Here is an 11670-nt window from a genome sequence, read left to right as displayed (position 1 = left end):
AATTTGATTTATTATTCAGTAGATCTCTTCCTGTTTTTTCTGTTTTTTATTCAGCTCTAACACTCTAACATTCAGCTCATTCAGCTCTAAATCCACAAATGTGTATTTGTGATGTATCGCAGCACACCTTATGTTTTTTTTGTGATCAGCGCATTGTTAAATAGTGTCTTTTTCGCCAGAACCAATTTTGGTCCTGTCTGAATGGTGAAGGTGGGAACGGTTCAAGAGGGATTCTCGTGTGTGTTTGTAACTCACTACTGCGAGAATTGAGCTTGCGGCCAAGATAATCCCAGCTCTGCCTCATCTCATCATTTCTGTCTTCAGCCAATCAGAAGATGTGTTTACACCTCAAAAAACATATTTTCTCTAACTCATCTATCCCGATTAATTCCGATTAATTATTTACTTCACTTTTTCAGTTTCCTTTTTAGGGATGAGCACCGTGTAAAGCCAAAAACTATTTTGCGGTCAAACTTGTTTATAAACTTGTTTAAAAAGAATATTCTCCGATGTCTTGGGGCTGAACAAAACAAATCAAACTGCTATTGTCATTGAGGTGTTTGAAATGATCACACAGGCCTCACATTTCCACTTCAAATAAGTTCAAATGTAGGAAAATACAAATAAGCATCTAAAATTAAGTATACCTTAAGTATTCTTTTTTCACTCAAACTTGGCTGTAAATACTCTTTAAGTGGCGCTAGCCTGCAGTTAGCTCTGCCTGTTAGCTTCTTGGTGATTCCATTAGTGTGTATTGCACCCCCGACCCGGAGCAGGGAAAGTTGCAATTGTGGTTTTATGGCCAGAGACACCAGGGCAGGGGGAGATGAAAGACCCCCAGTCATCCCATTAACACTTGTATTACATCCAGAGGGACGACAGAAAGGATATATTAAGGCAAACAAGTTACTTAGTTTCTTGAAATATGATCGCAACTATGGAGGATGATGACATGTCATGCATCAAATGGCTCATACGAGTCAGAGATATGTAAAATATCAACGATAATTCAAAAAGGTACTTCAACACAAGAGCTCACTTCATTTCTCTTATGTGTGATTTTATGTGTGATTTTGGGAACTCTGTGATGAACAAAACTGGAATAAATGACAATCAACCACTTTTGACAAGTCAAGAGAGTGAAAGGAGGGAGACAGTTGTGATTCACAAAACACACGATATCTCCGTTTCTAGAAAAAAAAATGATTTTGATCAAAACAAGGCTCTGTTTAGCGTAGGATTTCTCAGGGATCGAGGCACACAGAATTAAACGGTTTTCACCTACGGAGAGCTTTGAGTCCCACCTTTCATACGAGCCCCAGCATGTGTCCATAGCCATAACATAGAATACGCTGTGGTGTTACAAAAATCTGGATTGTTGGCACTCTACAGCTTAATCCCCAAAACAGCGTTGCTCTCAGTGTGTTAAGAGAAGGCACATTTTCCCGTATATATCTATTTTTCTTTTGACATCTGATTCACCTCACAGCACTTCAGCACTATATCAACCACTAACCATGCCACAAAGATCAGGCTGCTCTTTCTTAACTTTGCTTTTGTCACTACACATAAATAAAGCCTTCTAACACAGCTTATGAGAACGAAATTGTGGCTGCCAATGTTATAGCACCAACGACCTCTTCAGCCATTAATTACATCATAATCTTGCTTGCATTTCGGGAAGGGTGGGAGAAGTGTCTTGCCTAACATCGCAGCAACAGTCACAATTGGTTACTAGACCGGGATTTGAACTAGCTACTGTCTTTGCTGAATAGAAGACACACACAGGCCCTTCTAAGAAAATCAAAGTGAACATAAACAAGTCTCCCAACTCTCCTTCTTTCCCTTCAATCTCATATATAAATGTGATGGTTCCGCTCCCTGTACAAAACCCCAAAGGCAATTTAAAGGAAAGTAGGCCAAAATGAAATATGACCGCAATATAAAAACAACACTTCAGACGCACGGCAGCCAGATAAGGCCCTTCCGAGAGCGCGTACGTGAATGAGACCGCCCGCGTGTATGCGCACGTGTGAGCGAGTCGGAGGCTGGCGGGGCTGCGATGGGACACTAAATGGGTCGTGCGGCAGTTGAGCTGTTTTATTAGGATTGAAGTGGAGCGGGAGTTTCAAATGAGATTTTACACTGCCGAGATGGCTGTATAATCTATCATTCCCGGCTCCCGCTGCAAGCCCACACGCAAAACAAACCATAACCCGGGGTCTCCTGCAGCCTTTGTTACCGCTGCACTTATATGGTCTCACACTGGACAGTCAGAGGTAATGTTTCCAGCACTGTATAGTTTGATTTAGCACACACAGCGTTTTATAAGTCATTAATATTACTGCCCTGTGCAATCCATCTGGTTTCTTCTTCACTTGTACTGCCACTAATGGGCCGTAAACTTTCCTTCTTTTGAGATTTTCCATCACGGATCACTAAATGCAAACACCTGCATCTTAGTCAGCCAATAATATTATTTGGATACCCTTCAAGATGCATGTTTTTTTCAAATGGCCAAGGACTTAATTATACAGTCTCATTACAATCAAAAGACCATATATTTTAACACATGGAAAAAGAAATAGGTGTGAGATATATTGGAAATTCAATATAGTTTCATTGATTTAAGTTCAGGTTAAACTTGAGGTAATTGTAAACTGCGAAAGTCTTTTTAGGGAGAGTTCTGACTGGGACCTATTGTTTTTGGGCTGGTGTCGGAAAAACATCAGCAGAAAGAGGAAGCCAAACCCTGGCAAAGCCCGTGTTACTCACTGACATTTCCACAGTCACTCATTTTTAGTTTACTTTTTTAAACTGAAGTTAATCAATCACTAGGTTACTTTTTTCATACACAGATCCTTCATACAGATACATTTCTTATTTGGTCAGATGGCTTTGAAAGGAGCGGTGAGGTCAGCAATCACAAGTGATATTTAGTCTGGGGAGCACCAATACATTTTCTCATAGGAGAGGTGTGGTTTACGATCGTCCATAGTCGTTAATTGGGCACTACCATTGACTATCATGCGTCTGTATGTAGCCATAACCTATCGTATCAATTGTATCCGATAACATATGACGTAGCGCATCATCGTCTTGCCGTCCCTCCTTGTTCTGTGATTGGTGAAGATTTCAGCCATGCTCCCCAGGCTGCTGTGCAGTTCGAAATGATTCGAGCGCACACAGCAGCATGGGTGTTCCCTGGCTAGTGGGCAGCAGGCTCTAAAACATTTGAGCCTGAATCAATTTGGATAATCTTTCTCATTGTATCGTTCAATATCTCGTCACTAAGTCTAAACACAGAAATATGACCCCTTGTGGCGAGATTAGTCCATGCACACCATATGTTCTCAATTTCTTGTAAAGGATTGGGGTTTACCAACACACAAAAATCTGTGTACACACTCTGAGCCCTGCAGTCACTCTCGCTTGCACTTCATTGACCTTTTCGGCCACCGCTGTGTGACACAAACACGGCAAATCCCTGCTAATCTGTCTGTGACATGGCCAGCTACATGTTGGCTTCCTCTTATAATAAACTCTGGGCTAACTCCTGACCCAAATATGCATGAAGGCATAAGCTTAGATTGTGACCTTTTTATGACGATGGGCATGGAAAATGGCTGCGGGATATAGTTTGGCTAAGAGATATAAAATAACATGCTTGCTTAATTACCCAGATGTTAAATGCATTAGTAAAGTGGACACTCATGTGGCCTGGATAGCAGGCTCTGAGTGGTTTGGGAGTTATAGGTTGAGCTATTCCATGCATAGAATTATCAGGGTCAGGCATCATCTCCACTGGCTATGTGTGCATTCAATGAGAGACACGCAGATGTAGCATCGTCAGGAGTGTTTCATTTCCATTATGGTTTTTGTCTCGAAGCATTATTCAATCTGATTATAATGATAGATGGCTCCTCTCAGTCGCCCAGTAGGAGGAGCTCTCATGTCATGATGACGTGGTGAAACTCTGCAACGATGCTAAATTCTTTCTCAGTTATTAGTTAGACAAATGAAATGGTGAGATTTTTTCAGAATAGGTTTTATTGCCATTTCAGGTTCACAAACTAGGCATTTTCTTCAGTGCAATCGTGCAACATGAAACATAAAACATAAAACATAAAACATACAGTATACATACATAGCCCAGCGGTTAGCGTCCGTGCCTCACAGTGAGGGGCACGAACGCTCCCAGGTTCAATCCCCAGGTGGGGCCTTTCTGTGTGGAGTTTGCATGTTCTCCCTGTGTCTGCGTATAGGTTTCCTCCAGGTACTCCGGTTTCCCCTACCACTAAAAAACATGTACAATAGGGATGAATATGCCTGTGCGTGAAAGAATGGTGGTAGTCAGAGGGACCGTTGGCGCAGACCGACGTGTGAAGTCAGTGTGTCGTGTGTCAGTCTCCCTCAGGGGAAACTGAAGCTACACACTGTATGTAGCTTACCCCTTCATTCAGCCGGAGTGAATGAAGAACAAATCTCCAACACTATGTGAAGCGCTTTGGGTGACTTGAGTCATGCGCAAAACACTATACAAATAACCTTCCATTCCATTCAATGGGCGAGGAATGTGCTTCTCTATGGCCCTCATGGCGGGGAGCTGACATTGCTGTAGTTCCACCCCCTGGTGGAATGGGGCGACTCCAAAAGACCGTTTGGAAACAGGATTCTAATGGGACTTCAGACCTCCCTACTGTAAGTGATACAAATTATCCAACTCACTTCACAGGGCACAGTTCACTTCGTGGTTAGGGCACAGCCACAGCTCTCCTGGAGTAGACTTACAGAAGCACAGCAGCAAACGTCTGCGCCCAATGACCTTCCCATATTTTGTTGCGATGTATAGTATAGGCCCATCCCTTCTTAGCTTGGGCACACTCTGGACGCAGCTCCATTAGAAATTCACTTTGGAAGTGCCCAGGCCTTTGTTGACCATTTATTTCTCTCACTCCCATAGTTTTCAAACATCAATTCAAATGGATAGGTGTTTATATTATCCCCATAGGGAGCAGGGCCACGGAGTGCACGGATTTGCAAGAGCGAATTCAGGAAATGTCTTACGAGGAAAGTTTCTTTTGATTATGAGTTCACATGTCAAGCATCAGCAGACATTTGTACCTTCCTGTAATTGTTTGAAGCAATATTGGCACACATCAATATCAAGGCACGTTTGGGTGTGATTTCCAGCCATTGTCCAACCCTTCCTCCTATAGGAAATGATTGAGGTTAATAGCTCTGAGTGTTAGAGGATAACATTATTTATTTATTAAATGGCAATTTAAAGTTTTCTTCAGCCGTATTTCAAGACACGGCGGGTGAAAGTACTGATTTTTCATGCAGTGATTTTTCATGTCAGAGTAAAAATTTCCCACGCATATTCATTCGCAATATTGACATATTTTACATCCATGTGCCCTTTGAAGGATGCCCGCTATGACACCCTCACCCAAATATGGTATTTTTTCCTTCTGGGAGCCACCAGATATGGAAGAGCGGAGAAAGGTACAAAACTTCAGGGCCGGTTTTCTCTAAATATGGGTGTAAGGGGTAAGCCTTATAGTCGCTCCTACGGACTCCAAACTTTCCAGTCTTGGGCTTAACCAGATTTATAAGAGTTGTTCAGGAGTATGTTTATTAAACCACACATTATAATCTGGTCCATTATTTAGATTTCGTTGCTGAAAATATAGGCAATTTTGGCCATTTTCATGCACAAAATGCCTTATTTTTTTATATGAAAACATGAGAATGACAGAAAAATTGCAATACAATTTTTCTCATATTTCTATCAGTAATTGTCACACCTCCCTCTGTGGCTGAGTTTTCCTCCCTCCTAGTGTGTGTGTGTGGATGGGCGGAGCTTTCTGGATAGCACCTGCAACAGATCTGCAATCCAGCTGATTCACAGACCATGCTCTCCAGCAAGACTCTGCCAGATTGTTCCGTCCTGTGAGATGGTGATTTTTGATTGGCTACTGTAAGATTATCTTAATACTTACCTGTTTGAGAGACTTACCTTCGTTTCTTGTTTTTTAGTTCAACGCCTGCTCCGCTCCGAAGGCTCCAGACAAGCTTAAAATAAACCAGTTGCCTTTTTTGATTTCTTGTGTCTATTTTTTGGGTTCTCCATTTTGAGCCATAACAGTAATGTTCAGGAAAACTTTCAAATTGATGTCTCTACATTTATTTTTTCCCCCTATTCACATGCAGTGTCTCGACTTAAATTGTGACACAACTTAACCTCTTAACCCCCACCTGAACCAAGCGTTTTCTCCAGTTCAGCTTTATCCAAACCTAAAAGCTCACAGCCTATATGATCAAAATTGTTGAAGTCAAATACCTGAGTGTGATCCTGGATCCTCCACTTAATTAAAAAAAAAAAAGTGTTCTGAAATTTAACATCACCAACTTCCAGCACATCAGGAGCTCTTTATCGTTGGAAGCAGCAAAACCATATTTCAATGCAATGATATTGCATATCTTGTACTGTATGTTTGTTTGTTTGTTTGTATACTTTATTGTCCCCATAGGGAAATTCATCCTCTGCATTTAACCCATCCTTCGATGCCGCTGGGGCAACCCGTAAGAAGCAGTGGTCGACGGCAGTGCCGCGCCCGGGGACCCATCTCCATGATGTAGAGCCAGGCTGATGGTCAGAATCACCTGGCTGGAGGATTCACCTATTGCACATGTTTTTAGTGGTAGGGGAAACCGGAGTACCCGGAGGAAACCTACGCAGACACAGGGAGAACATGAAAAACTCCACACAGAAAGGCCTCGTCCTGGTGGGAGTCGAACCCGGGACCTTCTAGCTGTGAAGCGGAGGCGCTACCGTGCGCAGCGGTTAGCGCTTCCGTTGTCACCATGGTCTCAAGCCAAACAGACCGTTTTAAACCCAGGCCCTGAAAATCCTCAATAAAAATCCTCAGGCAGTACCATCACTGAAATATACGTGAAAAGTCAACATATCAAGTGGATATGGGGCTGATAGATGGAACATGTGGGTATGATTTCCAGCTTACATTGAGCAACTCTTCCTCCTCAAGATTATGATTGAGGTTAATAGTTCTGAGTTTGGGAGTGGGCCATTTCAAGATGTTTAAATGGCGACGCAACTTAAAATAGCACCATTGTTTTAAAAGCTCAGTAAATCCTTGCCTGATTAATTGAGCTTCGAAGCCCCCAAAACAAGGCAAAATACATGTTTTTTTCTCTACAAAGTGCATTAATAGAGATAGACGTTCCAGCGTTCAATACAAGTGGAACATTTTTGTGCAAACTTCACAAATTCCTCAATGCACTTTTTTTTTTCCAGCCTGGATTTTGACCTATAGTCCTGACTATTGGACCCTACAGGAGATCACTCCCTGAGGTTCTCAAAGCCCGGGATGCTATATGACACAAACAGATGTCAGAAATGTACTTCAGTGATATACCATAGATACAGACGGCATCTCTGGAATCGCCCGTATGGTCATGTTTGAAAATAGATTTCCATGGTGAATTTCTCTAATTATTCAGAAACTACTTTAACAAATGCTGAATTATGAATATAGTTTTCTACTAAATAAAGATGCAAAGACACAGAGAGGAGCGAAGTGGTTCAACAGCCCATAAATACATAACAAATTGAGATCGCTAACGTGATGCTTCATGCCTCGTGCTAATGCTAACAGTAGCTAGAGTTAGCTACGACTGCCGTTTTTTCGCTTGTACTGTGAATAAACATCCACACGGACCCAATTTAGACTTGACTTTATTCGTGTGTGATAAATAAGTTTGAAGTCAGAAAATGGCTAAAAAGAGTGAAATATTGTGTTTCCCAAAAGATTCTGTTTTCCCCTTTGGCGAGGCCACGCCCCCTTTTATGACGTGATGCCGCCTGTATCTATGGGGAGACACAAGTGGAGTTTCTCCTCTGAGCTCTGGAAGAAAAATGGTACTTCCTGGTTCTAGTATTGACTCAAGCAGCAGCACTATGGGTCCTTTGAACTTTGTGCTACGTTTCGTTTCATGTGGATATTCAAGGGGTATTTACGATAAACCTTGTCAAAACATTGGTAATAAGTCAGCTAAATGACCATTTCAACCTTATACTTAGCTGCCCTCCATCTCTAATGTTATTCTAGGTCATATAAACACAACCAATTGTCCCAACCCTTCCTCTCTGGGAATAATATGATTGCACACATATCCAGATCTAAATAAAGTATAGCTGCATAACACAAGCTCATTTTGTGACGCCATGATTGCATATTTACGATCTCATTTCCTTGAGCTCATATGTAAAAAGAATATTATTATTTTTTTTCAGCTTATCCCCGCAGTCACAACACAGCAGATTGACAGTGAAGAGGCCATGGAAGAAATTAACTTGTGTGTCTGTTTGGTGGATTTTGAATTACCATTTATTTTGATGACGCCAAAGTCGCTCAAAAGCTGAAATCAAATAGTTGTCATCGCTGTCTTTTAAAAATCTAATCCCCCGCGCCATGGCGTGAGGTTCAGCCCGCTCAAATGACTGTTTGCGGGCTCTCTCTCTTTATCTTTGGGAGTCTTTTGCAGCCACTGTCAGAGCAAATATTTGACCGAGACCCCCGTGGAGTTGGCCACACTGCTGACAATTTGATCTCCGTCACTTTGATGAAGCCAAGGTTGGAGTAATTCGGAAATGATGGTAAATGCCAGAGCTCGCCGTCTCAAAAGCGGTGGAATTAAAAAAAATGAAACAAGGGGATGATGACACTGTCTTCAACACATACTAAATTAAATCAATCAAAGCAAATTAACCTTCTGAAAACGTAGCATTGTAGTCGCATTAAGTGGACTTATTGGGAGCAATTTTCCTACTGGCAGATCCTTTGCTTCATGTTTTGTTGTTAGTCATTTATTTTGACTGCTCCCTTTTTCATCAGAGGTCAAGAGCGATCCAGTGAGGTAATGATTTAGCCTTTTTTTTTTTTTTTTTTTCATTTAACCTTGTTTATTTACTTGTCACAACCGAGCCGGAGCTGTGCCTGAAGTGGGCACTGGGAGTTGAGTCTTACGTCACATCAAAGAGTGAGGAGAGAGAACTTCCACTGGAGGGATCACGTTGAGCGAAGCACTCAAAGAAAGAAACAGACGGGAACAGGAGATAATATTGGTCTTCATGTTACCACGCACAATCAAATTATACATCTAAAAATATCACAGATGGGAGTGGACTAGCGGCTAATAGTTTCACATTAACTTCATCTAAGCAGCTGTTAAGGCCTGGAAAAAAAAAGGATCTGATGCATGGAGACGGGAATAGAAAACTGCTCTCTTGCTGTTGGTCTCTGAAGTTTGGGTATAACTCGATCAACGTCTAAAGAAAAGTGCATCCACACCTTTTAACTCATCACAAAAGTCCTGGTGTTTGACTGCCTATTGCATGGGGCCTGTTCTCTGCTGTTTTAGTGAAAGATGGTTATACAAAGTTCTGGTAGATTCCTGGTTTTAACCGATGACACACAGCAGAGGACCAGAAGTGACTTAACCTCTTATCCCCCACCTGAACTGAGTGCATTTCTCCAGTTGGGCCGACCTTGACCAAATCTAAAAATGTATTGACTGGAGAGCTTTTAGGCCAGTGTAATATCTCATTTGAAAGCTCAGACCAATAAACTGATCGAAACTGATCTTTGTCCTTGCGTTGTTGTCATGTTGTCGTGACTTTTTACACTTTTTCCATGGCATTTTGCTGCTCTTTTGTGGCATTTTGTTGCATTTTTGTCGTATTTTTGTTGCCCTTCTGTTGCGTTTGTGTCACATTTTTGCCACTTTTTTCAATGCTTTCTTGTCATGTTTTTTTGTTGGCTTTTTCATTGTTTTTGCGCCTTCATCCTTTTAGATTTGGGTAATGACAAACTGGAGAAAATGAGCTGGGTTCAGGTGAGGGTTAAGCGGTTAAAGGTAGAGGCCAATGGAAGAAAAAAGACAATTTTCCAGCAGTGGTTGGTTTTTAGTCAGAAAAAAAGTATTTCTGGTGCAGTCGTTGAACAAATCTTCTGCCAAAGCTCCTATAGTTTGTACAATTCATTTCTCTGCTTTCCTCAAAAAGTCTATGCACCTTCAATATACCAGTCTGTCTGTCCAAACTCCCTTTGAAGGGAACCAAGTGATTGGGGTGGTGTTTGAGTCCGACCCCAGGTCAGTTTGCACTCTGGGTCTTCCCGTGATCAGGGGGCTGCAGGTGTGTTTGTCCTGGTAATGTTCCCGTAGTAAACATAATGCTGCTGATATATACATATTTGCTCAGTGTCATGACATTGTTGAGCCCAGTTTAGTGGGTCACAGCATGCATAACATGTACGGCAGTATACTCCATCTACTCTATTGTGGGTAGTTTCTGGACCATATACTGTATATAACACCAACACAGCTTCACAATACTTGATAGAACCAAGAACCAAAGGGCACTCTCTGTACGTAAATGGCCTTTCTATCAATCAAAACCATAAAACTTAACATGAATAGCCTGTAATCGTTGACTAAGAGGAGATTAGATAAGCACATTGGCTCTGATGCTGAGCCTAATCTCTAATGTACTTTCATTGAATGGTCAAAAGTCAGATCACTTCCGGATATACTTGAGTTTATAATAATTAATCAACTGTTAATCAATAAAACAGTGTCACGTTGTTCACTACTGTATTTGGGTATTGTTCATTATTTATGTATGTTGTAAAAGTATTCCATTATGCATTTATAAGAGCATGGTGGTCATTTCCCTGGCTAAAAAAAAAATACATAGGATAAAATTGCAACTACTGCACATTATTCTGCTGTGAAAATGAACAGTAGGCAGGCCCACCTTAATGTGCCCATAGGCCCCGGGGCTTAAACAGAATTGTAGGCCCCCACCACCCCTCAGCGCAAACCCTAACCATAACTCTAACCGTTTACCCTAACCCTAAATCCCTAACCCTGCTACTCCTATGTATCCCTCTGGGCCAGGTAGGGCGGGCCTACTCCAGGTACACACCAGGTACTCATTGCATACGGTTAGTCATGCCGCGAAGTGAAGAGATTGACATGAAAATCAACAAATCACCTTTTTCTTTTTTCCCCTTAATTCTGATAGGCCCTTGACTATGGTAGGCCCCTGGGCTCTGGCCCCTGCGAGCCCGTTGGATAAGGTGGCTTTGACAGTAGGGGAGACCGGGGCTATTTGTCACGTGGGGTAATTTGTCACATTTCTTTTTAGAGCCACGCTAGAGGGCGCTGTACGCTGGCACTGATACATAATATGTGGATTGGTATTCCTCTTCTCTTCCAATAATAATGTTCTCATTTGGACTGAGGACATGAGGACAGGACACTTCTGAATTGTTTCCAGGCCTTTTCCAAACTTGTATGTTTGGGTTATTTCTGTAACGAGAGCTTTCCCTTTTTTAGAGCCTTAAACAAAAGACATTGATCGGAAAGACACAGATGCTAGCTTCAATTTGAACTGTTTTAGAGCGAACATGCTAGAGCCGTTTGTTTGCTAGCTTATAAAGTGGACAGTCGGGGCTATTTGTCACAAAAACAGAGCGGTCATTTGTCATATAGGGTATAACATGCCGAGGCATTTTTTCTTTTGTTTCTTCTATGTTTTTATGATCACTTTATTTCATCATAAGCTGTTATAGAGGCTGC

The sequence above is a fragment of the Gobius niger genome (assembly GCF_951799975.1).
Source record: "Gobius niger genome assembly, chromosome: 1".
Classification (NCBI taxonomy): Eukaryota; Metazoa; Chordata; class Actinopteri; order Gobiiformes; family Gobiidae; genus Gobius; species Gobius niger.
Note: the sequence above shows the minus strand (reverse complement) of the source record.